Source organism: Aegilops tauschii, chromosome 6 (genome assembly GCF_002575655.3).
Source record: "Aegilops tauschii subsp. strangulata cultivar AL8/78 chromosome 6, Aet v6.0, whole genome shotgun sequence".
NCBI lineage: Eukaryota > Viridiplantae > Streptophyta > Magnoliopsida > Poales > Poaceae > Aegilops > Aegilops tauschii.
This window is the reverse complement of record NC_053040.3, coordinates 108,106-132,404: the sequence shown is the minus strand read 5'-3', so window position 1 is coordinate 132,404 and position 24,299 is coordinate 108,106. Positions and strand designations below refer to the sequence as shown.

Below are 24,299 nucleotides of genomic sequence, written 5' to 3'. Positions count from 1 at the left end.
TCTTTTATCTGTGTACGCTAGAACTATCTATGTATCCATTTTAAATCTGAAAAATGGCCGGCGGCGTCGGCGACGTAGCAGGCGGGCGAGTGTGTGAATGTAATGTGCGACCGACTAGCGGGCCCGGTGAGGAAAGAGGGCGAGCGCGCGCGCGTCCGTCTTGTGTCCGCGCCGACGCAAATCAAGCTAAAAAATGGGCCGGGAATGGGTCGGCAGGCGGACGAAAGCGGACACGCGTCCGTTTGGGTCGGCGCGTTGGGCCGGCTTTTTTGTCCGCGCCGACCTAAACGGACGGCCGCGGACGAAATGGGTCGCCCCATTGGAGTTGCTCTAAATAACCCATGACATGGAATCGTTGAACAGCAAGCATATGCATAGTACTCAGTACACAATCCATGTAAACCCAGTTGGAATTTGAATGCACTGTTTACATGTGTACACAGAAAAATAATAGTACAGTAGGACAGGCTTGCACAACATAGGGATCTGAATCATAGTGGTACTAACATTTTGTGGCAGGTACAGTAGCCGTGAAGCCGCAACTGGGCGACAAAAACAATTCCCAAAGTTGGAGAGGAGAGGAGGAATCAAGCATGATTGGGATACCTGAGCCAAGGTGATAGGCCAATTGGATTCCATCATCTCAATTGTAGAACTCCACACCCCATGTGACAGACAATGTGAGAGCTGAGATGATATAATTGGTGCTCACTGATTGAATTAAATTGAATAGAAACAAGCTGAGTTGCATCATGCATAGTATGCTGGTGTCAAATTCACAACCACCCTAGCCCATATATATATACATATATATATATACATATATATACATATATATATACATATATATGTATATATATATGTATATATATATGTAGTGTTAATATTCATCACCCAGGGTGCAGAATAAGTTATTCTTCACCCGAGGTAATCTTACGATCGCTTCCTAAATAAATTACGTTTATAATATAAATAGTTACATGCATATTGATTCAATATGTAAAATTTCGTATATTTTTTTTTTCAAAATATAGGTTATAAGACCAGAAAAATCACATTTTATGTACGTTTTACACTATATTTTTACATTAGTAATTTTACGTAACATAAAATATTTTTTACGGCGAGTACATATTTTCTTACGTTCTCTTTTCATGTATGAAATAAGACAAAATTTACGAAACGTAAAAATACGGTGCATAGATGTCAAAATAGAGAGGGGGTGAAGAATAACTATTCCTCGCCCAGGGTGACGAATAGCGCGACCCTATGTATATATAAACACTATTCTGATCACGGGATCAGAATAATATTCTGATCACAACATGAACTTTCCGAGTAACGCGCCTGACCTTCCTCGAGTACTAAGTTGAACTTCAGCTAAAAAGTGTACAAATGGGGCTTGCGATATACCGTTGGAAAGCTATGGACACCAGTATTATGAGCCAAGTTAAATTTTTGGCAAAATATAAGCGGTTTAAGAGCAGTTTTGAAAACCGTTTTTCTTCATACAAAAAACGTGAATCGTATTTTCGATCGTATTTCTAAATCGTTTATCGGAATGAAGCAAATAATATGGCGTTGGAAAGCTGCTGCAAAACTGCTCCTTCCACATGTTGAAAGTTTTCTCTAATTCCCTATGGATAAATAGTAATTTGGAAAATCGTAAAATTTCGCAAACCGAACAGCCGAGTTCGTCTTTTCAACGTAATTTCTAAACGGCTAATCCAATTGAGGCAAATGATATGGCGTTGGAAAGCTTGTGAAAATGCGCTACTTTCTCATGTTAAATGTTTTTTCTAATTTGGAATGGTTTAAAAGTAATTCAAAAAACGGTACAAGTTCCACCGAGTTCGTATTTTCGAGCTAATTTTTTAACCGTATGTCCGAATGCAACAAATGATACGGCATTGGAAAGCTTGAGGAAATGCGAAACTTTCCCGTATATATTGTTTCTCCCCATTCCTTACGGTTTTAAGTCAAATTTGAAAATGGCTAAAAACGTATTTTTGGCATAATTTCTACAAACTTTAACGGAATGGGGCAAATAATATACCGCTGAAAAGCTACGGAAAATGCAAAACTTTTTCATGTTGATAGTTTTCTCTGATTCCTAGCCGTTTTCAAGTAATTTAAAAAATAGCGAGATCATGCGTTCTGCGTCTATCGCGAAACAGATTATTGAAAAATGCATCGCGTGAAGAACTTGAACTTCTCGGCATGTGTACTTGAACTTCACTCTGTTTTTTCACGTGCTTTTCTTGCTCGTAGCCCTCCATTCGTTGCTCGTAGCTCTCCATCAACTCACCGTAATTGAGCAAGTGATATACCGATGGAAAGCTGCTGTAAACACGCAACTTTTCCATGTTGATCATTTTTTCGTACTCGCGACGATTTTAAAAGTTTTTATCTGAAATTCATTCAATGTAGTAGTTGAACTTCCTGCTGTTTTCACGTTGAACTTCTGTGACGTATTTTCGTTTGTAATTCTCTCATCCATTCGTTAATGTTACACAAATGATATTCTTTTTTACAACCTCTCTCACAATATTTTTTTAACTTTCTATGACCGAGGACTTGAACTTACACAAATGATATTCCTGCCGTTTGTAGTAAATTAAAAAATGACGATATCATGATTTCTGCCTTCATCGCGAATGGAAATGCACTGCGTGAAGTAGTTGCACTTCTCGGGCATGTCTGTTTGAACTTCACTCTGTTTTTGACGTACTGTTCTTTGCACTACGTGAAGTAGTTGAACTTCTGGGGCATGTCTGTTTGAACTTCACTCTGTTTCACTTAGTTGTATTTTTCTTATACGAAATACACACCATGTAGTACGTGAACTTCCGGTTGTTATTATTTTGAACTTCTCTCTGGTTTGAGTAAATTATTTTAAAACACAACAAACAACATCTTTTTTAATGTATTTTGGACATCTAAATACACGGTGAATCTCTCTCACACGAATTATTGAACTTTTCCTCGCCGAGCACTTGAACTTCTAGCAACCATTTTTTTCATTTTATGAGTTGTTTTAAAAGTGCAAAAAAGGGCGTTGTGTTTTTTATTTTTTGAATAGGTAAATCCTAGGTTTTAATAAACTCCGAACTTCTCTGTTATTTCAATCTGAACTTCACCTTTTTATATTTTTGAGTAAAGAATTGTATTCGTTTTTATACGAAAAAAATCGAACATGGAAATACAAGGTGAACCTCTCTTGCAAGAATTTTTGAACTTCCCCGGAAAGAGCACTTGAACTTCTTTCAACAAACCTTTTAAACTTTTATTTTTCTATACTTTTATTCTCACCGGAAATGCATTCCTTGCAGTACCTGAACCTCTCGTTGTTTTCACTATGAACTTCTTTCAACAGGTAAGAATTTTTTGAATACATCAAAATGTGTTTTAAATGGTATACATGAAAAATTTAAACCGTTCATCGAAATGTGGCACATAATATACCCGGTGGAAAGCTTATGAATCACAACAAGTTTTTCATGTAGACATGTGTTACAAATTTGTTGCCGTTTGAGAGCAGTTTTTAAAATGGCAAAACAACGTTGTTTTTGCTTTTTAAAACAACATGTATATGAACGACGGACGTATCATAAATATAATTTTTGAACGTGCAGGGTGGAGCACGTGAACTTCTTGCAACAAACCGTTTAGGCTTTTAGTTTTGTATTTTTTATTCTCTTTTGAAATGAAGTAGTTGAACTTCCCGCTATTATCACCTCGAAATTCTGTCAAGTATTTTTGTTCAACCTCTCTCACAAGAATTTTTAAAATTTCTCGGGCCGAGCACTTCAACTTCGAGCAACAAAACTTTTAGCCTTTGCTTTTTCATTACTTTCTTTAATACAAAATGCACACTGTGTAGTACGTGAACTTCTGGCAGTTATCACTTTGAATTGTTCTTTGTTTTTTGCCCTAACTCCCAAATCGCTCATCCAAATTGGGCATCTAAATCATAGCTTTTTATAATCCTTAAACTTCTCCGCTTTTTTAAGTTGAACTTCTTTGTTTTATTCTTAAAAAATGATTTTTAAGTAAACATCAAACAAGTTTTTTTCTAAATTTAATTTCATACTTCAACTTTGCATAGAAAGAAGAAGAGTCTGAGTTTTTTATATACATCGAACTACTCCATTATTAATTTAAATTTTTGATTTTCTTTTTAAAATCGTATTGCTCCATTAAAAAACAAAAATGACGTTACCCTTTACCAATGAAAAAACTGATTTTTTTTATAAACATCAAAATGCCCTTTGTTTCAATTTAAATCTCTTTGTGTATTTTTAGAATTGAGAAAAATGGAGTTTTTAAAATAAATATTGAACTTCTTCGTTTTTTTAAATTGAACTTTTTCATTTATTATTTAGTAAAATTGAACTTCTTGGTTTATTCGTTAGTAACAGGAAAAAAATCGAGTTTGTAATAAATGTCAAACTGCTCCGTTTTTTAAAATTGAACTTCTTAAATTATTATTAGTAAAAACTGAGTTTTTCATATACATTAAACTCCTCCATTTTTTTAATTTGAACTTCTTCATTTAGCTCTTCCTTTTATTTTAATTTGAACTTCTTCATTTTATTTTCTTGAGTAACGAGGAAAAAATCTGAAGTTTCTATAAACTTCGTACTTCTCTATTATTTCAATATGAACTTCTTTGTGTTATTCTTCGGAGAAAAAAAATATGGTTTTAGAATCATACAATTTTCTTAAAATTGAACTCCTTACTTTTATTTTTGTGAGAAACAGAAAGAATTTGAGTTTTCTGTATACATCGAACTACTCCTTTATTTTAATTTAAACTTCTTTATTTTTATTCTTTAGTAACAAGGAAAATATGATATTTTTATAAATATCGAACTTCTATATTTTCGTAATTTGGACTTCTTGGTTTATTCCTTTTATTAACAAAAAAAATCCTAGTTTTGTAATAATTATTGAACCAGACCGTTATTTAAATTAGTACTTCTAGAGTTTTTTTAATTTAGAAATGGCGTAAATCCTTTTTAAGATTTTTGAACTGCTCTATTTTTAAAATACAAACTTCTTCTTTTTTTATTTTTGAACTTCTTGTATTCATTCTTTTATAATGAGAACAGTCTAAATTTTATATAAACATCGAACTGCTACTTTTCTAAAATTTGGACTCCTTGGGGCCTTTTCAATTATTTATTTTAACATATAACAACTCATATTTATTTATTTGAATTTCAACGAAAACTCAATTCTCTTTTAGACATCGCAACAAATAGTAGCAATTACAAAACTTTTTAGATTGGTTACATCTATTTTTTTTGGATCATTGTAGTTTCGAAAACATAGACACATACAGGAAAGAGAATTATTTGTGCACAAACTGGATAGCAATGCTTGAACTCTTTAGGGAGTAATACAAGAACTCTCCGGGAAGTGATACACGAACTTCTTTTGTACATATTCTTTTTCTCTTGTTCACACGCACATTTTTTTCAATTAAAACACAAGCTCAGAAGAATACAATTGGAAATAATACAACCCCATCTGAATCCGCAATAGTATTTACAAGAAGCAAATTGCAAACAGAGATCATAGTATCGTAGAGGCCTGAGCAATCAAGTTCAATGGTATGAGGCCGCACATCGAGAAGCAGCGGATCCCAAATCCTTGCTACCCAGCACAGCACATTTGCCCCGCGGAAAGCATGGCAAAATCAAACTTTTGAGCTTAAGAAATCGAGCATGCCTAGTACAACATGTAGTAGTAGATGCTAGTTGAGATGTGGCGGACCGGCGTCCGTGTAGAAACAGCGGAGATTGTCATAACACCTTCCGATGCACCTGAAAACACTGCACGAAAAACACAAATATGAGCTCCAGCAGCAAACAGTCCCCCACCCAAGGTGTGTTGTTTTTTTTGAAAGATTTTCTTTTTTTTGCAGTCTGCGAATTCCTGCTACTGGTACACTCACTGAACCTTCACAAAGATAAGGTTGAACTTCCTCATTTTTATAAGTCTCTCACATTGCCGTAGTAAGGAAGTGAAAACAACATTTTTTTTTTTCAGAACGTGTGTGTTGATTGCTGTCTTTTCTTCCTCCTGCCTCTGCACAAAAAAACATCCACAACGATTAAGAGAGAGTTCAGGTTCTCTGAAGTTGGAGTATGCGCACACATGCATTTTTGTTCAATCTGATACAGAGAAAGAGGAACATTGTGCGGAGTGGGGAGACACAAAATCAAGGAAAAAATGAAAAGAAAGGTGTTGTACTAGCGCTGCAGCAACATCATCTGTTTTCACACGGCAAAATTGTTAAATGCCTGGCAACATCAAGGATACAGGGAAAAGGCGACAACATATTATCGGTCCAGAATTGAACCCTGAAGGTATTCAGGTTTCTTACCAATTGTAGAACTGGCTAAAGAAAGCTAACACGCACAGATCACTGACACTCCTAGCTGCCGTAGTCATGCCAAAGCTTTACTTTAATCAAATGTCTGAACCTCATTCTCCAGAAGATGTCACAGAAATTATACCTTCTCGATTAGATCATTGCTGGTAAGGGGGAAAGGCTCCTTGTAAATAAGCTCCTTCACATTCTTCAAATTGGGGAACCTACCGTGACACCAATTAACAACATTCAATCACTGTAAACTACTAGTACAAAACTGGCGAAACAAGCCACACCAATGGAGAAGATATTTCCATTCAGTGAGTTACCCATAGGTGACGAACGGTCCAACAGCAGCAAGTCTCTTGAGGTTTGCCTCGGTGGCCTTGAGGAAGACACCGGTGAGGACCTCGGGTTCCGCTTTGGCTATATATAAAACCAAACCGTGGGCTTTGTGGGGACTGGCTGGGGCTGGAACTGTAGAGGAAGGAAGGAGGAGAGCGACGGTGGTGAGGTGAGGGGGAGGGAGGGGCCTGAAGAATCTCCTTCCAGCCAGGTGGATGCATGCAGTTGGGATTCTTTCCTGGATTTGGATCCACTCTACTACACTTAATCAGTAAAATAAATGGTGATGAGATCTTTATTTTGGTTTGGTTTAGCAGGATCCGATCGCCCAGCTGCATTTGCCTCACTGGCTGCCTCTTGTTTTCCAGTACTAGTGTTCATTGGCTCGAAGAATCTTGGTGCGTAGCTTAGTCATTTAGAGCATCTCCACCCGCGCCCCCAACAGGCCCTCCCAGGCCACTTTTTCAGCGCCGGCCCACTCGCGCCCCCAGGAGCCCGTTTTCCGTCGGATTGGGCCGAAATTGACGCCCGTGTACCCAACTCGAACCCGGCGCGCTGGGGTCGCCGGATGGACCGTTTTTGGCGCGAACTGTGATGGGCCCGCCCTGTCAGCGACGCGCCGCTTCGTCGTCCACATCGCCTCGTTTCCCGCGGGAATCAATGACAAAGCTGACGCGCTGCCGCGCCGTCGCCTCCATTGATGTCGCGCCTGCCGCGATGTAGCGCGCCGGTCAGCATGCCCATTGATGCCGCGCAGTGAAGCGTCGCGTCGCCCAGCGCCACGGGCGCCCGCCACGCGTCGCCTGGCATGCGCCTCCGCCACCCGTGCTCCGGCTATAAAAGCCGCCTGCCTCGCCGGTGAACGCCACACCGCAGCAAATCGCCGTCGAACGACTAAGCCCTCATTTTTCAAAAATTCATCCAATGGGGAGGGGGGGTGGGGGCATAGGCCCCCTCATCTTAACACATAGTTGTGTCTCAATGATAATGTACTATGCTATATGCATGGTCGCACATCTCATTTATGCATTTGTCTGATTCCACACCAATACTAATCAAAATTAGAATGAAATTAATGTGGTTGTAATTAATGTTTACCTATTCCCAAAGCACGGATTACACACTGAAAATTCAGATTCCTTTTTAAGATTATCCTACCAAATAAAAAGGGAGGAAGTGGATATGAATTTGAAAAACAGAGTTATTATAGAAAGAGTAGAAGTGTGATGTGGATTTTGGAGGAGGCTTTATTCACTTGTTTAGTTAGCGAAAATTTACAACAGATTAGCTAAGGAATGATAACATGTTACTACGTGTTTTTGGAAACAAGTTTTCCCACGTTTTTCATAAAATCAATTTTAGTTAATTTTTCTGTTAACGTAAGACTATATTATTCTTTATTTGAATGGAAAAAAAGTAGGAAAGCATAGATATGTGGTTTTTTTATCTGACCGCCTCTTGAAAAGAAGTAAGTCCGCCTCCCCGAGCACCTTGGCGCAGGCCACTTCTAGTTCTTCCGCCACGTGCGTAAGGACAAGGTCATCGCCTTGCCTTGCTCCATTGCTCCATCGCTGACTAGTACATCAATTACACTATCTGCAACGACACAAATATCAAGCCCTAATCAAAACATCGAGGATGCATACCGCCAAAACAACAATAAAACTAATAATAATAATAAGAAAACTACACAACCTATGACTTGTACCAGCACCGAAGCCATCCACCGCCGTGGAACACACGAGCTACGATAAAGGTTCTTTGGAAACAACACCTGATGATGCTTAAGAGCTGTCGTCTCGTGGTCCAACCACTACAGGTCAGATCTTAGGTTTTCACCCTGAAGAGCACATATGAGCAGACTCTAAAGCAATGCCTTCAACAAGTCGCGTGAAAACACCACCATTGTCAAGTTCATCCATCAAAGGTCGGGCCTAGGGTTTTTACCCTGGAGCTCGAGACCAAGCGCTCGAAGAGTACCATCAAGTCAAAGACACACCCTTTGTCAAAGAAGACGAAGCTGCATGGAAAGGCATCCACACACCATGGTCACTGGAATTTGAAATCCAAATGGTTCCATGGCATTCATGCTCGGACGTAGCTGCTCGCGTACACATCATTGGCATTGATGTCACCACGCGGTCAAATCTATGCGTACGAGCATAGAACTGTCACACAACATGAAGAGTCGAACATCGTCGGGATCGTCACACACACGTGCGCCAAAAACCCTATGGCAGAGACGGATGACAACAATTGAGCCGACAATTATGTTGCTGCCGCAAGCCATAGCCGTACCACCCCAACTCGTTGATGCCTATTTTTGCGTCGCTGTTGTTGCTGTCACTTCGCCACTGCCACTGTGGACCAGCCTCCGAGCAGGCATTGCCAAATCCCAGTGTTGAAGGCCCATTATCAAGCGACCACCCTGGCACTCGGGACCTCCGCCCTGTCCATGCTCCATATAAATGTGGCGCGCCGAGGCCGATGTGTTGCTCAATTAGAGAGCTTCTCGAGCGAGTTATCGTTGCACGAGAAGGCATCCACTGCCACCGCCGGCTAAGCGGGCTTTGCTCTCAGCGTCGAACGACAACGGAGTAGACAAGTAAAGGAGGTAGCGGGGACAGCGACATCTAGGGTTTCACCTGAGACACCCCCGTGGGCGACGCGAGCGATCGTCAAAATTGCTTCTCACAAGGCACAACCCTCGACACAATCGCATTTCGCAGAATTTCACATGAATATTACCGGAAAGTAGTTTCATCTTGTCAAAGCTGGTGGTGAGTATAAGTCTCGATGTGGATTTTGCCCTTCCCTACACGATGTTAACGTGCCGGTCTACCCTTGAGCAGCAAAGCGAACATAAAAGTACTGATTGACAATAACCGGCGGTGCTAGTAAGTAAAATTTACTTGTACTTGACGATGGTGACTAAATGGTTTGGTTAGTTTAGTTGTGAGCTTTCTGTTGGCTGAGGTTTACAATTCGACAAAGCCACATGGAGGCTGTTGTCTACCGTGGTGACTACATGTAGACTAGTGGAAAGTTGGATGGTGACAGTGCGTGGCCTGTGGAACGTTCCAAACAAACCAATCCACGATGCAACGTATCTGCCGTAATTTTTTTATTGATTACATTTTTCCTTGTTTAACTTGCAGGAAGTGCATGCACACAAACATGCGTCATTGTGCATGTATGACGATGGAGCATGCATGTGTCCACTTAAGGCATGGAAGATGCATGCGTTTTGTGTTTGCTCTCTAAATTCATTGGGCATATCCAGGGCAGGAATGGAACAGGATCAACGACGACCATTGATTAGCAATAATGCTACACCGCCATGTGTTTTGTGTTTGCTCTCTAAATATAAGATGGCTTGGATATTTCAATATGAAGTACGTATGGACTAGAATGAGTGAAAAAAAGAGAGACTAAAATGTCTTTCTATACATTTTGATTCATGAAAAGGTTAGGACATCTTATATTTGTGAACAGAGGGAGTACTACCTTTTGTGATAAAAAAAACTAACCGAGAGAGCTGCTGCTGAGTTGATGCTCGATCATCATACGGACGAGCATGTCTACCACTCAGACCTGGCCAGACCATGTGCTACACGAGCCGGGCCAAAAGCACGCATCCCTGGCACGGCACGTGCCTGGCCCAGCATGCGGCTAAACGGGCCGTGCCAGGCCTGGGCTGTGAGGCAAAGGTCCGCATGCCGACATGGCACAACCCATTTATTTATTTATTTTTAATTTTGATTGAACAGCCCAAAATTGGCAAGTTTTGGCCCAACACTACCGTGTGACACCCTCACCGGAGCCGTCCCCAAAATGGGCCTCCTGGTTCAAATCTCCTTTGGTCGCATACCACGAGCGGATCTCGCGAAGCCGTGCCAGCTTATGTGCGTCACGGCCGACGATCATCACCATCTTCTCTTCCCTCACCGCCATGGCCATCGATCGAGCTCCAACCCCGGGAGAGGAGAGGTGGTTGTACCTCAGGGATTTCGGAGGGAACCACAGGCTGCAAATGTGAGGGGCACGAAAGCACCTTGTCACGGATAGGGATTTGATCCTCGAAGATCAAGATGAGCGCCACACCGCAGTCAATCGCCTCGTTGACCCATGCCAAGTGACGGGGGAAATGTAACAAAACTTACCCGCGCGTGACATGCACGGGCATCTACCATGTGTCCCGCGTCGTCGAGGAGGGTCAGCTGGTGCGCCGCTGCTCGCCAGAGTATAGCCCCTCACCGGTAAACCAGGAGGCACGCCGTCCACCGCGAGTCGGGCCGTGGGTCGTACGCACCCTCAGTCTGGTGTATAGCTGTTCAGTTGGATTTAAACCGTGATAGCAATTAACTACTCCCTCCGTTCTATAGTGTAAGACGTATTTTTGACACTCAGTGTCTTACATTAAGATTATGGAACAGAGGGAGTAGCTAGCTTGACGATGGCGACTGAAATGGTTGGTTGGCTGCGGCTAAGAATAGGACCCGAATTAAGGAGGCCGTGGTCTACCAATCGTGGTGGCTAGATGTACACTATAGAGGAAAGTTGTATAGATTGATGGTGAGGGTGGCCTGTGGAACGTTCCAAACAAACTGGCATTATATTTCTCGGTGCAATGCATCTGCATGCCGGTAATTATTCATGATTTTCTCACTTTGTTTCTAAGATTTCAAGTTTGCATGCGTAATTTCCGTGTCGTCCACTTGAAAAGACACGGAAATTGCAATGTCTGCGTGGAGCACCCCGTTATGCATGCGCGATAGTACATGTTGTCCAACAAGTCGAGTCGGGTCGCAAAACAAAAAAAGCCATTTTGCGTTTGCTCTCTTGACTGATTGTTTGGGCGAGCATGCATGATTTCCTTTGTGCATGCATGGTGTGGTGACAGTCTCCATCCATCAGACACTAGCAAACAAATTAAGTGAACCGACGAAGAATCCGTCGCGCAGGAGGGTCCGAACTTCTCCCCCGACTCCCGTGACGCTCCCCCGCGGGGCGCCCCGGGAGCAAACCCTAGCCGCCGGAGTAGCTACAATCCCGCCCCTGCTCCCCCTCGTCGCCGCCGGGCAAAGCCCGCACGGCGTAGGCGGCGGCGGGGCCTCCTTCTTCCTCCAGATGTTCTGAGCGGCGCGGGGCAGCTCGACCAGTGGAGGTGCGGGGCGGTACGGCAGCCCGGAGCTACATGGCGCGGCGGCGCACGCGTGGCTGGTGCCTGCGTCTGGGCGGCGCTGCAGGCGGCGCATCCGGCCCAGGCGTGCTGGCCCTTGTAGGCTGCTGCGGCTGGGTGCTCGCGGATCTGGATCGGCCGGTGGCGCGACGGCCGGATCTGGCGAGGAGGTGAGGCGTGGGGGCCTCCGGAGTGCGCATGGTGGGGGATGGCCCTGCTGAGGGCGTGGTGTACTCGCGGTTGTACTGCAGCAGAGGAGAAGGGTCAGGCAGGAGCGGGTTCGACGGCGCGGAGGCTGTAGGCGGCTCTGTGCGCCGGCGGCCGTGGGCTCCAAGGGGCCGGTGAGTGGCAGATCGGGCCCCGGCGTCCAGTTCTGCGGGTGGCTGCGATGACCGGCGGGCGCATGGGGCTGGCGGTTATCCGGCGTGGATCGGTGGCAACGATGGAGATCTGGGCCCGGCGTCCAGATCTGAAGGTGGTCGCGGCGGATGTTGGGCGCTCGGGGCCAGCGGCCGCCGGGCGCGCGACTGCGGTGGTGGTCTGGCTGAGCTTGGTGGTTGGCAATGCAGAGCCGGGTTAAGACCTTGCTGCTAGTCTTGGGCTGGGGCAGGCGACGGCGACGCCTGCGGGCGCCGCTTCCTTCTAGAAGGCGTTGCTGAGGCGTTTCTGCTCGCTCCACTATGCAAGAATGATCGGGGGAAACCCTTGATCCTCAGGGATCAGGCGATGATGGCGACGTGTGTCGCACCTCTTGGGGCATCGTTCCAGAAGCTTCTTGCCTGCCAGAGGAACCAGTGATAGGTGGGGGACGTCGTTCGTGCTACTTGGTCGTGTCCGTCAGTTAGGCTTCTGTGGCAACGATGACGGCGGTGAGCATTGTCGGAGGTGTGTCATTGGTTGTGGTAGTCGGCTCTTCTTCGGCGTGTCTACAAGATTACCTCGGCTGCTTGTTGCTGTGATGTCGAAGCTGCGGTCTGGGCCCTGTTGGCGTACGATGACGGGCGACATGTGGTCTGTTCGGCGATCTTCTCTGACGCCAGCCTTGCCAAATTCTCCATTGTTTCTTTGCCGGAGTCAGAGCTGCGTCGTCCTGTTGTAGGTGGATGGCGATCCGCCGTGTGAGTGTGGTGTTGTCTTGCAACCAATAGGGTTGCGGTTTTCCTTTTTCTTTGATCTTCAGATCCTCCTCATGTTGTTTTCCCGCTGCTTTCTGCTAAATCTAATTGAAGCCAGCAATTTGCTGGATCTTTCAAAAAAAATTAAGTGAACCGGCGGACGGGCGGACAGACGGTTGCGCGCGCGCGGGCGCGGGGACAGTCGGCTCCACACGGACACGGGAGACCGGACGTGGACGTGGATCGTCATTGGTGGTAGGGCATGCTGCTAGTGGATGGCTGGCGATGCACTCGTGACACGACCGCGCGCGGGGTCTCCCCACCTTCCGAGCGCACCGGTCGGTGGCGGTTGGCGTGGGACGACGACGAGGTTGAGCTAGTATAGCCGAGCGGGCGCCCACAATTTGTACGTGTACGTACTGCGTGCGTGAGTGAGTGAGCGGCGGGCATGCAGGCGGCCATGACCACGAACTGCGCTCTTCGTGCATCAAGGGCGTGCTTGGTTATATTGCCGATCCAACCTGGCCCGGCGAGCCTGGCTCTATTGAGCCGGTTTGAGGGGATGCAGGCCAAAAAACACCAGATACACATAGTTTGGTTGCCTACATGCCCCTAGTTGCATGAGACAACCATTTTCAACCCGACGTTTGGTTACCCGCATTGCATTATGTGCACATATGACATGGTGTTTGGTTGTAACCTGCATAAGGTGTTGTCACCACTTCAAACTAGTGGTGAGCTTACCACACCGAATCTGAACATGTAGCGCCATCTACCTAAACAAATGACAGTTCATCCTAACTGGTATCAAATAACAGTTCAAATTATTAAGAGCCATTGGCTAAATAAGGGATAGTTCATCGGTGTTGCTGCTACCAGATCTTCCTCTTCCTCTCCTCTTCTTATGCTTCTGCTTCTGCTGCTGCTGTTGCTTCTTGTTCTTCTTCCATCTTTAAATCCTGCACTGACCTCTGTTAAGCCACATCGCCTCTGCCCACTCCAACTTTTTGTTTTTCCAAGCGTCATTGTCAAATGCCTTCACACCATGCCCAGAGCTAACAACATCGTCAGGCTCGACATCTTCCTCCTCAGGCACGTGTTCATCAAAGCCCCACTGGAGGATCCAGTTATGCAGAATGCAACAAGCAAGAACTAGCCTAACCTGAGTGAAGTATGGGTGGAATGGCTTCTGATCCAGGATCTTAAACCTATTCTTCAGAGCTCCAAATGCCCTCTCAACAGTTACTCTAAGGCCGGAGTGTCTGAGATTAAACAGCTCCTGTGCAGTCCTAGGATAGTTCCTACCAGAGAACTCGTTGAGATGGTACCTTGTTTTTCTGAAGGGTGGAAGAATACCCGACCAACATGCATAACCAGCATCTCCAAGGTAGAATTTGCCGTCGGGGATGTTGATCCCATCAGGTCGACTCATGCTGTCAGTGAGAATGTTAGCATCATGCGCTGACCCCTCCCAGCCAGCCAGCACATATGTGAACTTCAGATCAAAGTCAACAGCAGCAAGCACATTCTGGCTTGTGTAGTGCTTCCTCCTCCTGTATGCTACAGACTGTGACCTAAGAACTCTTGCAGTGACATGAGTACCATCTATTGCCCCAATGCAATCCTGAAAATGGCATCACAAGCCTGTGTTAGTGCTCAACTTGAACAATACAAGCATATCCATGAAAATCGTATATTGTCAATGCTCACCTTGAAGTATGGATACCATCTTGGGCTTCCGCGAATCTTGGGTGGAGTCCGACTAGATGGTCTCCTAATCATCTCTCCTCTAAGCTCCCCAATAGCAAAAAGCACTTGCTTGAAGTACCTAGAGATGGTCTCCGTTGATCTCCTGAACATGTTGTGAATGACCCTGAACCTCTGGTTATGGCCAACAACATGGAGGAATATGACCACTTGCTCTTCAACACTGGTGTTGATACTATCTTGTAACAGCCCCCTGCTCCTGAAGGTCTCGACAAGCCTGGCAAATGATGCTTTTTTCATTCTAAGCATCCACAGAGCCTCGACGTCATTGCAGTTGTAGATGTAGTTCAGATTTTTGATCCTCTCCTGTTCCCGGGGAAACAATGGACCATAGCGGATCAATGGTCTCCAAGCACGACGAACAGCTCTCTGGTGCATGAACATGACCCATGCCTGAATCACACTAATCAGTGTTGTTGCCTGGATTATCAGCCTCATCTGCGCGTCCATAACCTAGTCGACATCGACGGTTCGTTCAGTGGGAAATCGATCCTACACCTAACTTAACCGCCTAATCACTGAGCTAACAAAGGGGGGAGGGGTGCTGCTTACCGGCATCGGAGACGAGGACGGCGTAGGGGGAGCCATGGCACAGACTAGGTCGACCAGACGGTGGCCAACAGCAAGGGGAGCACCAGATCCGCCGCAAACGCCGCCGCCGCCGCCTATAGCGCAGATCTGAAATCGCAGCCGCCGCCGGTGGTGAGGCAGTAGGGAAGAAAGGGGGCAGTGGCTATGGGTGAGCGAGTGAAAGGAGAGTGAGGCTAATTTGGCGCCGGGACGGCGCGACAGATTTCCATCTCCCGCCATCCCGCTCGCCCTCGCCTCGCTCTCGCCCGTGCGACCTGGCGCCGCACTCAGCCTGGCTCGCAAGAAACTGCCAATCCGAGCGTTTCCAACGAGCCAGGCTCTAGGCTGCTTTGAGAAGTGTGCGATGCAGGCCCAACAAGAAAACCAGGCAACCAAACAGGCCTCCCCTTCCCGCGCGGGCCTGGTTAGGCTCGATACGGGCAACCAAACACGCCTCAAGTGAACAAGTCCGGGTCCGGCGGGCTCCCCTCGCAGCTCATCTACACAAGTGCAACATGCTCGAGTAGATGTCTAACAGCTCCTGGTCCGTCCAATGTGTGGTTGGGATGGAGCCATGCATGGAGGGAAAGCTTGGTTTGAGGCTGGCTCATGACTCAAAGAGCATCCATCCATCCGTAGGGTGAAAGTCGCTCATCTGATTGCTGTTGCTGCTGCTGCGGCTACATTGCGTATGCATATATCACTGTCCCTGTCCGACATGAAAAAGAAAAGAAAGATAACAGGGAACTACCCTACAGACTACAGGCGCCGCTGAGCCTTTTCCAGATTTGTGCACGCACGGCACGGCACCAAACTGCACTGTCCTACACTCCTACAGCTACATGATGGATCCATCGATGCGGGAAGAGACCTGGACCTGGACCTTGTGCCGCGCGCCCACCCTAGAGGTGAGGAGAGGAGCTGACCGCTCACTGCTGCAAACTTATATGTGCAGTACAGTACGTCTGCGGATGCAAGGAGACGCCAAACCATTTTTCACCACGTACGTAACAGCAGCTCCAACCCAAATGGACACACGCTTTGTCCGTTTGGGTCGTTCTTCGATTTGGGTCAGCGCATGCACACGACACTGGCCCGGCCCATTTTTTAATTCGCGCGCAAAATATTTGTTATATTATGCTTCAAATTCAAGTACTCCAAGATGTAGAGATGGTCCTCGTGGTGCCAGTGGCGTAGAGGGGAGATTCATTCACCTCCTATCTCGTGATAGATCACTTCTACTTTGTACCCCATCAACAATCAATGCAACAAAGCAGGACATTGGGATTTACCTCTTTTAGAGGGCCTGAACCAGGATAAACCTCGTGTGCATTCATTATCGGGTAATGAAAACACCACCATTATCGGGTGCATCCATCACCGGTCGGACCTAGGGTTTTCACCCCCGAAGCTCGAAACTCAGTGCTCGAAGAGTACCATCAAGCCAAAGACATAGTGTGTCACCACCACTCTTTGTCTTAGAAGACGAAGCTGCATGAAAAAGGCATCCACACACCATGGTCACACCAAGTTGAAATCCAAAGCGTTCCTCGCATTCATGCCCGGACGTAGTTGCTCGCGTACACATCCTTGGCATTCATATCACTAAGTGGTCAAATCTATGCGTACGAGCGAACATGAAGAGCCGAACATCGTCGGGATCCTCACATGCATGTGCGCCTAAAACCCTATGGCAGAGACGGATGACAACAATTGCGTCAACAATTATGTTGCCGCCGCAAGCCGTAGCTGTACCACCCCAACTCGTTGATGCCCGTTTTTTGTGTCGCCGTCGTTGTTGGCACTTCGCCACTGCCACTATGGATCAGCCCCCGAGCAGGCATTGCCAGATCTTGGCGTTCAAGGCCCATTATCAGGCGACCACCCGCACCGGCCGTCGCCACCCACGTAGCATGACGACCACCCTGGGCACTCGGGTCCGCCGCCCCGTCCATGCTCCATATAACTGTGGCGCGCCATAGGAGGCCGATGTGTTGCACAACACCATTTAGAGAGCTTCTCGAGCGAGTGATCGTTGCACGAGAAGGCATCCCACTGCCACCGCCGGCTAAGCGGGCTTTGCTCCCAACATCCGACGACAACAGAATAGATGAGTAAAGGAGGTGGCGGGGACAACAACAACTAGGGTTTCACCTGAGACGCCCGTGGGCGACACGAGCGACCCTCAAAATTGTGTTTCACAAGGCACAATCTCATTTCGCAGAATTTTACATGAATATTACCGGAAGTAGTTTCATCTTGTCAAAGCTTGTGGCGAATGTAAGTCCCGATGAGGATTTGGCCCTTAAGGGGAAATGTTCTCTTCATGATGTTAACGTTCCGATCAACCCTTGAGCAGCACAGCGAATACAAAAGTAGTGATTGACAATAACCGGTGCTACTAAGTAATTTACTTGTAGCTACGATGGTGACTGAATGGTTTGGTTAGTTGGTTGCGAGCTTTCTGTTGGCTGCGGCTTACAATTCGACAAAGCCCCATGGAGGCCATTGTCTACCATGGTGGCAACATGTAGACTAGTGGAAAGTTGGATGGTGACAGTGGCCTGTGGAACGTTCCAAACAAACCAATCCTCGATGCAACGTATCTGCCGATATTTGTTTATTGTATTTTTTTTTCCTTTTAATAACTTCCAAGAAGCGCTCCACTTCACACAAAAAAAAAACATGTGTAAGGTCTTTTTCTTTCTTTTGCAAGAGAAGTGTGTATATGACGATCGAGCATGTGTCCACTACGACATGGAAGATGCATGTTCTCCAAGTTAAGGGACGGGCGAAGCCATTTTGAGTTTGCTCTCTTAAGTCATTGGGCAGGAATAGGATCAAGATCAACATCATGTGTGAGGGAGTACTACCTTATGTGAGAAGGGCATCTTCAACACGGACCCTCAAACTGTCTGCCAATCAACACGCGTCCCTATGTTCAATCAAAATCTTCCATGCCAATAATCCTAGAACATGTTAACCTGTATATTTTTACGCCAAAAATTTACAAATTCATTTGAATTCTTTGGGGAAAGAAAACCCTAAACTGCCGTGATTTTCTGGAAACCTGTTCTTCCGGCCCAGCTAGGGGAAAAGTCCAGTAGCAAGAAAAGAAAATTTTGGTTTGGTCTAGTCAACACTGGTGGTGAACATATGAAGTCCCAAATGAAACTTGAAATCGTATACTTTCGAATGGCATAATATTTAAACTATACAACCCATCTTATCAAATTATAGATCTAGAGATATGCACAAGCCTTATAAACTGGAAAGGAGGTACAGTAGTTTGACGATGATGACTGAGGATGGTTGGTCGGTTGGTCGTGAGCTTTCTCTTGGCTGTGGCCGAGAAAGCCCGATGGAGGCCGTGGTGGCTAACATGAAAGCTGTCTAGATTGATGGATGGTGACAGTGGCCTGTGGAACGTTTGAAACCAACCATTATATTTCTCGGTGCAATGTACCTGCCGTTAATTATTTATTATTTGCACTTTCTTATTAGGTTTGTGTTACTTTGTGCTGGAAGTGCATCCATGCACACACATGCGTAATTGCGTGCATGACGATGGAGCCCACACCACATTTTCTCCAACAAGACAGTCGAGGAATGGACGCAGCCATTTTGCGTTTGCTCTCTTGATTCATTCTTCGAATTCGGATATTTTAGTTGCGAACGTCAGCCAGGGGGAAAGGTCCCATTCCACCGTTACATGAAATCTCGACGCAAGGCCGCTGCCACGTCAGATTTGAAAACTAGTTCACTGTAAGGCTAGTCATAGTGGGAGTAACTTAGCTAGTAATATAGCGCACTTCGAGAAAATTCTGCTTATGTGGCAAGTAATTAATGAGAGGTGGTAACATAATATGTTACTGTAACATAGCGCTTTCCAAGACAAGATGAGTCTATGAGCTAATAAATGAAGCCATCTATGATACTACTATTATGTTACTTTGCATTATAAAGGTAGTAACTTAGACTAGTATCATATGCATGACACTAGTCTAAGTTACTCCCCACTATGACCAGCCTAAGACAAAAGGCAGTGAACACCTTACAATTCCAAACAATCCCCACGCACCGCACTGGCCAGCTAGTGTGTCATGGTCTTGCACATGGGATACCTGGGCTGGAATCCTAGGGCCTCCTTTTTTTTGCCTTCTTTTAGGTACATGGCATTTTTTCTAGAAAAATTAACATGATAGTATATAATTTTTTTTAAGTATGTCACACGACAATTTAAACATTTTTTTCACAAGTCAAGTTTTGTAGAAGATATCATTTTATATTTAAAGAGATGGCATTTTATATTCAGAGATGTCATTTTTTATATTAAGGAGGTGGCATTTTTATATAAGACTTGACATTTTATTACAATTAAGAGATGAAATTTTATATTAAGCGATGGCAATTTTTATTATTAAGAGATGACATTTTCATATTGAAATATGACATTTTTATATTTAAAGAGAAGAAATTTGCATATTAAGCGATGGATTTTTTTAATTAAAAACATGGCATTGTTATATTAAGAGATGGCGTTTTTTATTATAAAGAAATTACTTCTTTTAGGTACACATGACATTTTTTCTAACCGTTTATAATTTTTCAAAGTATGTCACATGGCAATTTTTTTTAAAACATCACAAGTCAAGTTTGTTTTTTCTACATGTCATCTTTAATATAAAGAGATGCCATTTTTTCTAATATCATGGCATTGTTCTTCTTCTATTGTTGACATGGAAAATCAACTTCATAGGACCATGGCAAGTCTGAAAACATTTTTTAACATCCATGATTAATTTCTGATAGTAGATGACATCATTTGGCCGTGGAGTATCTGCTCCCAAGCTCAAATGCTCCCTCATGAATAGTAAAATCAGAAAAAAAAATATGAAAATTTTATGGTAAACTTTGACAGATGTTTTGTATGCTTGCAAAATTTCAGACGAAATGACATTCATCAAAGTCGTGGCCAAAAAAATCGATGCTCCAAAAATGCGAGTTTTGAAAATATTTTGGACTGCTGATTATGTTTTCTTTTGGAAATTTTTAGTGAAAAAAGTTTTCAACGCTTGCAAAAATTCATTGTGAAGTGACATTTGTAGAAGCCGTGGCCAAAAAAATGATGCTCCAAAAATGTCATTTCAAAATGCATTTTGGAATGATGATTTTGTTTTTCTTGGCCATGACTTTTACAATTGTCGTTTCACGACGAAATTTTGCAAGCGTCGAAAACTTTGCTCAATGTTTGTCACTAAAAAAATGAATTTTATATAATTTTGTTCCAATATTTTTCAATATTACTATTCACCCGAGTTCATTTGAACTCGGGACTAGAAGAGTCCCTCCCCCTGGCCCCGTGTCATCCTCCCGCGGGTGGCCCAGGCGCAAGAACCCTAGCCGCCTCCCCCAGATCCCATCTCCTTCCCTCCCGCCGCCGCCGGGCAAAGCCCGCATGGTGCCGGCGGCGGCGGGATCTTCCCTCGCCTCCCTGGAGCAAGGCCGCGGGGGGCTCTTCTTCAGTCAACGGCGGACCTCGGTGGCCGGATCGTCGGGCAGGACGTGCTGGCAGGCGATGGTGTGTGGCGGCGCTGCTGCTGGCCGGTGCAGGCGTGTCGCGGTGGAGCGCGCGTGCTGGTGGCAGCGCGGCGTTCGCTTCGTGGCGGGTTCGGCCTGGTCAGATCTGCACTGGCCGGAGATGGGGGTGGCGGCCGGAGCTTAGCAGGAGACATGGTGGTGCGGCGGGCCTGGTAGGAGTCGGCAGCGAGGCAAGGGTGCGGCTGGCCGGTTGCGGCGCCGTTCGGTGGCAGAAGCGCGAGTCCGCGGCCAGTTGGGTGGAGTCGACGCTGTGAGGCTCGGCGAAGATGGAGTCTTGGCGAGCAGCGAGCGGCCGACAACTTCTGTTCGGCGTGATGAGCAGGGATGCTCCTCCGATGGTGCAGCATGGCTTTGTCGACATGCGGGTCCAGTCATCGCAAGGCTGTCCCTTGGAGTGGGTGATGGCTGTTGCGGGCGGCCTGGACTTGCCGGAGGTGCGGTGAGGCTGCGGTTCCTGTCCAGGCGGGGCGTTGATGGCGTGGCTGGTGTTCTTCTTGTTGTGCGTCCGGTCGATGGTCCTCGGCTTGGCGGCTACGTTGGCTAAGTGCTGCGGTGGCGGCGGTGTGAAGCTTCTGAGACGGTGTTACCCAATTCTAGATGGTGTGGTGAGGTGCGACGCGCGGATGAAAATCTTGCACGGCTTCCGTCGGGCCGGCGGCGATGGCACCCGCGGATGCCATTCCCCTCCTTGGAGGCGTCGTCGTGGCGTGCTCGTCACCTCCCTCACTCGCCTGGAGTTGTGGTTGTCTCCGGGCGAAAGCCTCGATTCGGTTGGATCGACACAATGGCGGCATCTTCGACGTCGTTCCTCTGCTGGGAGCATTGTGTTTGGAGACATGGCCGGCTCCTCGTCGCTCTCCTCCGGTGTTCGCCGCTGTCCTCCTTGATCCTCTGCGGCGCTATGTATGCCCGTTGTTGGTGTGTCCAAGACGGCGTCTTTCTTAGATCGGATCGAGTCCTACCACCCACTTGCCACTTCCTCTTAGGCGATAAGAGTGGATGGTGCGTCGACAAGTGAAGCTTTGCGGAAGTTGGTGTTCTTTGGAGATGTCCGACGTCGGTTGAGACGCGGTGTTGAGTTTCGATTAGGATAAGCCCTTTGTGTGTAGCTTGCTTTGCGGTGTTGTGTTTGGGTGTGGTGTTGTACTATGCTCGTTGTTCGCAGCCAGTGTAGTTTCTTGTAACTCAAATTCTGCCTTCTATAAAGCTATGGTACGCCAAGGCGTACTCTCGAAAAAAACTCGGGACTAGAATACTACTTGCGCGTTCGATGGGGGGTTTCCTCCTCAGCAACTGGACGCCAATTATTGGAGCCCTTTATTCTTTGGGCGAGCAGAGCAGGGCAGGGTAGGATCGCCGCCATTAAATTAAGTTTTTTACATGCTCGTTTTTTAACAACTTAATAATCCCTCCGTCCCAAAAATAAGTGTCTCAACCTTAGTACAACTTTGGTAATTAGACATGGTTTAAGTATGTCACACGACAATTTAAACATTTTTTTCACAAGTCAAGTTTGTAGAAGATAGCACTTTATATTGAAAGAGATGGCATTTTATATTAAGAGATGTCATTTTTTTAGAGTATTAAGGAGGTGGCATTTTTATATAAGACTTGACATTTTATTATTATTAAGAGATGAAATTTTATATTAAGTGATGGCATTTTTTTATTATTAAGAGATGACATTTTCATATTGAAATATGACATTTTTATATTTAAAGAGAAGAAATTTGTATATTAAGTGATGAAATTTGTTAATTAAAAAGATGGAATTTTTTATATTGAGATATGGTATTTTTTATTATAAAGAAATTGCTTCTTTTAGGTACACACGGCATTTTTTTAACCGTTTATAATTTTTCAAAGTATCTCACATGGCAATGTTTTTTTTAACAATCACAAGTCTAGTTTGGTTTTTCTACATGGCATCACTAATATTAGGAGATGGCATTTTTTTCTAATATCATGGCATTTTTCTTCTTCTATTGTTGACATGGAAAGTCAAATTCATAGGACCATGGCAAGTCTGAAAACATTTTGTAACGCCCATGATTAATTTCTGATAGTAGAGGACATCATTTGGGTGTGGAGTATCTGCTCCCAAGCTCAAATGCTCCCCCATGAACAGTAAAATCGGGAAAAAATATATGAATTTTTCACGGTAAACTTTGACAAACGTTTTGTATGCTTGCAAAATTTCAGACAAAATGACATTCGTGGAAGTCATGGCAAAAAAAATTGATGCTCCAAAAATGCGAGTTTTGAAAAAAAATTGGACTGCTGATTATGTTTTGTTTTGGAAATTTTTACTGACAAAAGTTTTAAACGCTTGTAAAAATTCATTGTGAATGGACATTTGTAGAAGCCGTGGCTAAAGAAAACGATGCTCCAAAAATGTCATTTCGAAATGCATTTTGGAATGATGATTTTGTTTTTTCTTTGCCATGACTTGTACAAATGTTGTTTCACGATGAAATTCTGCAAGCGTCGAAAACTTTTGTCAATGTTTGTCACTAAAAAAAATCAATTTTATAAAATTTTATTCCAATATTTTTCGATATTACTATTCACCCGAGTTCATTTAAACTCGGGACTAGAATACTACTTGCGCGTTCGATGGGGGGTTTCCTCCTCAGCGACTGGATGCCAGTTATTGGGGCCCTTTATTCTTTGGGCGAGCAGAGCAGGGCAGGGTAGGATCGCCGGCCATTAAATTAAGTTTTTTACATGCTTGTTTTTTAACAACTTAATAATCCCTCCGTCCCAAAAATAAGTGTCTCAATTTTAGTATAACTTTGGGTATTAGACATGGGCATAGACACTAAAAATGTGTTACAAAAAGTTACAGAGGTATTACCTTTGTGCATGGTGACAGTCTCCATCAGAGATATACTAGCAAACAAAACTTTGAAAAGAAAAAAAGATATAGCAAACAAAGCGACGGACGGACGGCTGCGCGCGCGCGGGCGCGACGGCGGGGACAGCCGGCCGGCTCCACACCACACCGGAGACCGGACGTCGACGTGAGTAATTGGTGGTAGGGCATGCAATGCCAATGCATGCAGCTAGCTAGCGGACGGATGAATGGCATTGGCATGCACTTTTTATTAAATATTATTATTGAGGATCATGAATTGCATGCACTCGTGAGGCGACCGCGCGTGGGGACGAGGTAGGCCGTGCTCCCGTTGTCCCGACGCACGCACGCACTGGTGGTGGTGGTGGTGGTGGTGGTGTGCGTGGGGACGAGCTTGAGCTAGCCGACCGGGCGCTCCACAGTTTGTACGTACGTACGTACTGCGTGCGTGACCGGCGGGCGGCCATGGCGACTGCATAC

General features: G+C 45.3%; 1 long non-coding RNA gene across 1 annotated transcript; it reads right to left on the bottom strand.

Moving 5' to 3' along the window:
* Window positions 1-4,532: 4,532 nt before the first annotated feature.
* On the bottom strand, window positions 4,533-6,637 carry LOC120967261 (uncharacterized). The gene is made up of 3 exons (XR_005761078.3): window positions 6,528-6,637; window positions 5,968-6,096; window positions 4,533-5,840 (listed from the first exon to the last, which is right to left on the bottom strand). It is a non-coding gene; the product is annotated as an uncharacterized lncRNA (long non-coding RNA).
* Between the last annotated feature and the right edge of the window lie 17,662 nt (window positions 6,638-24,299).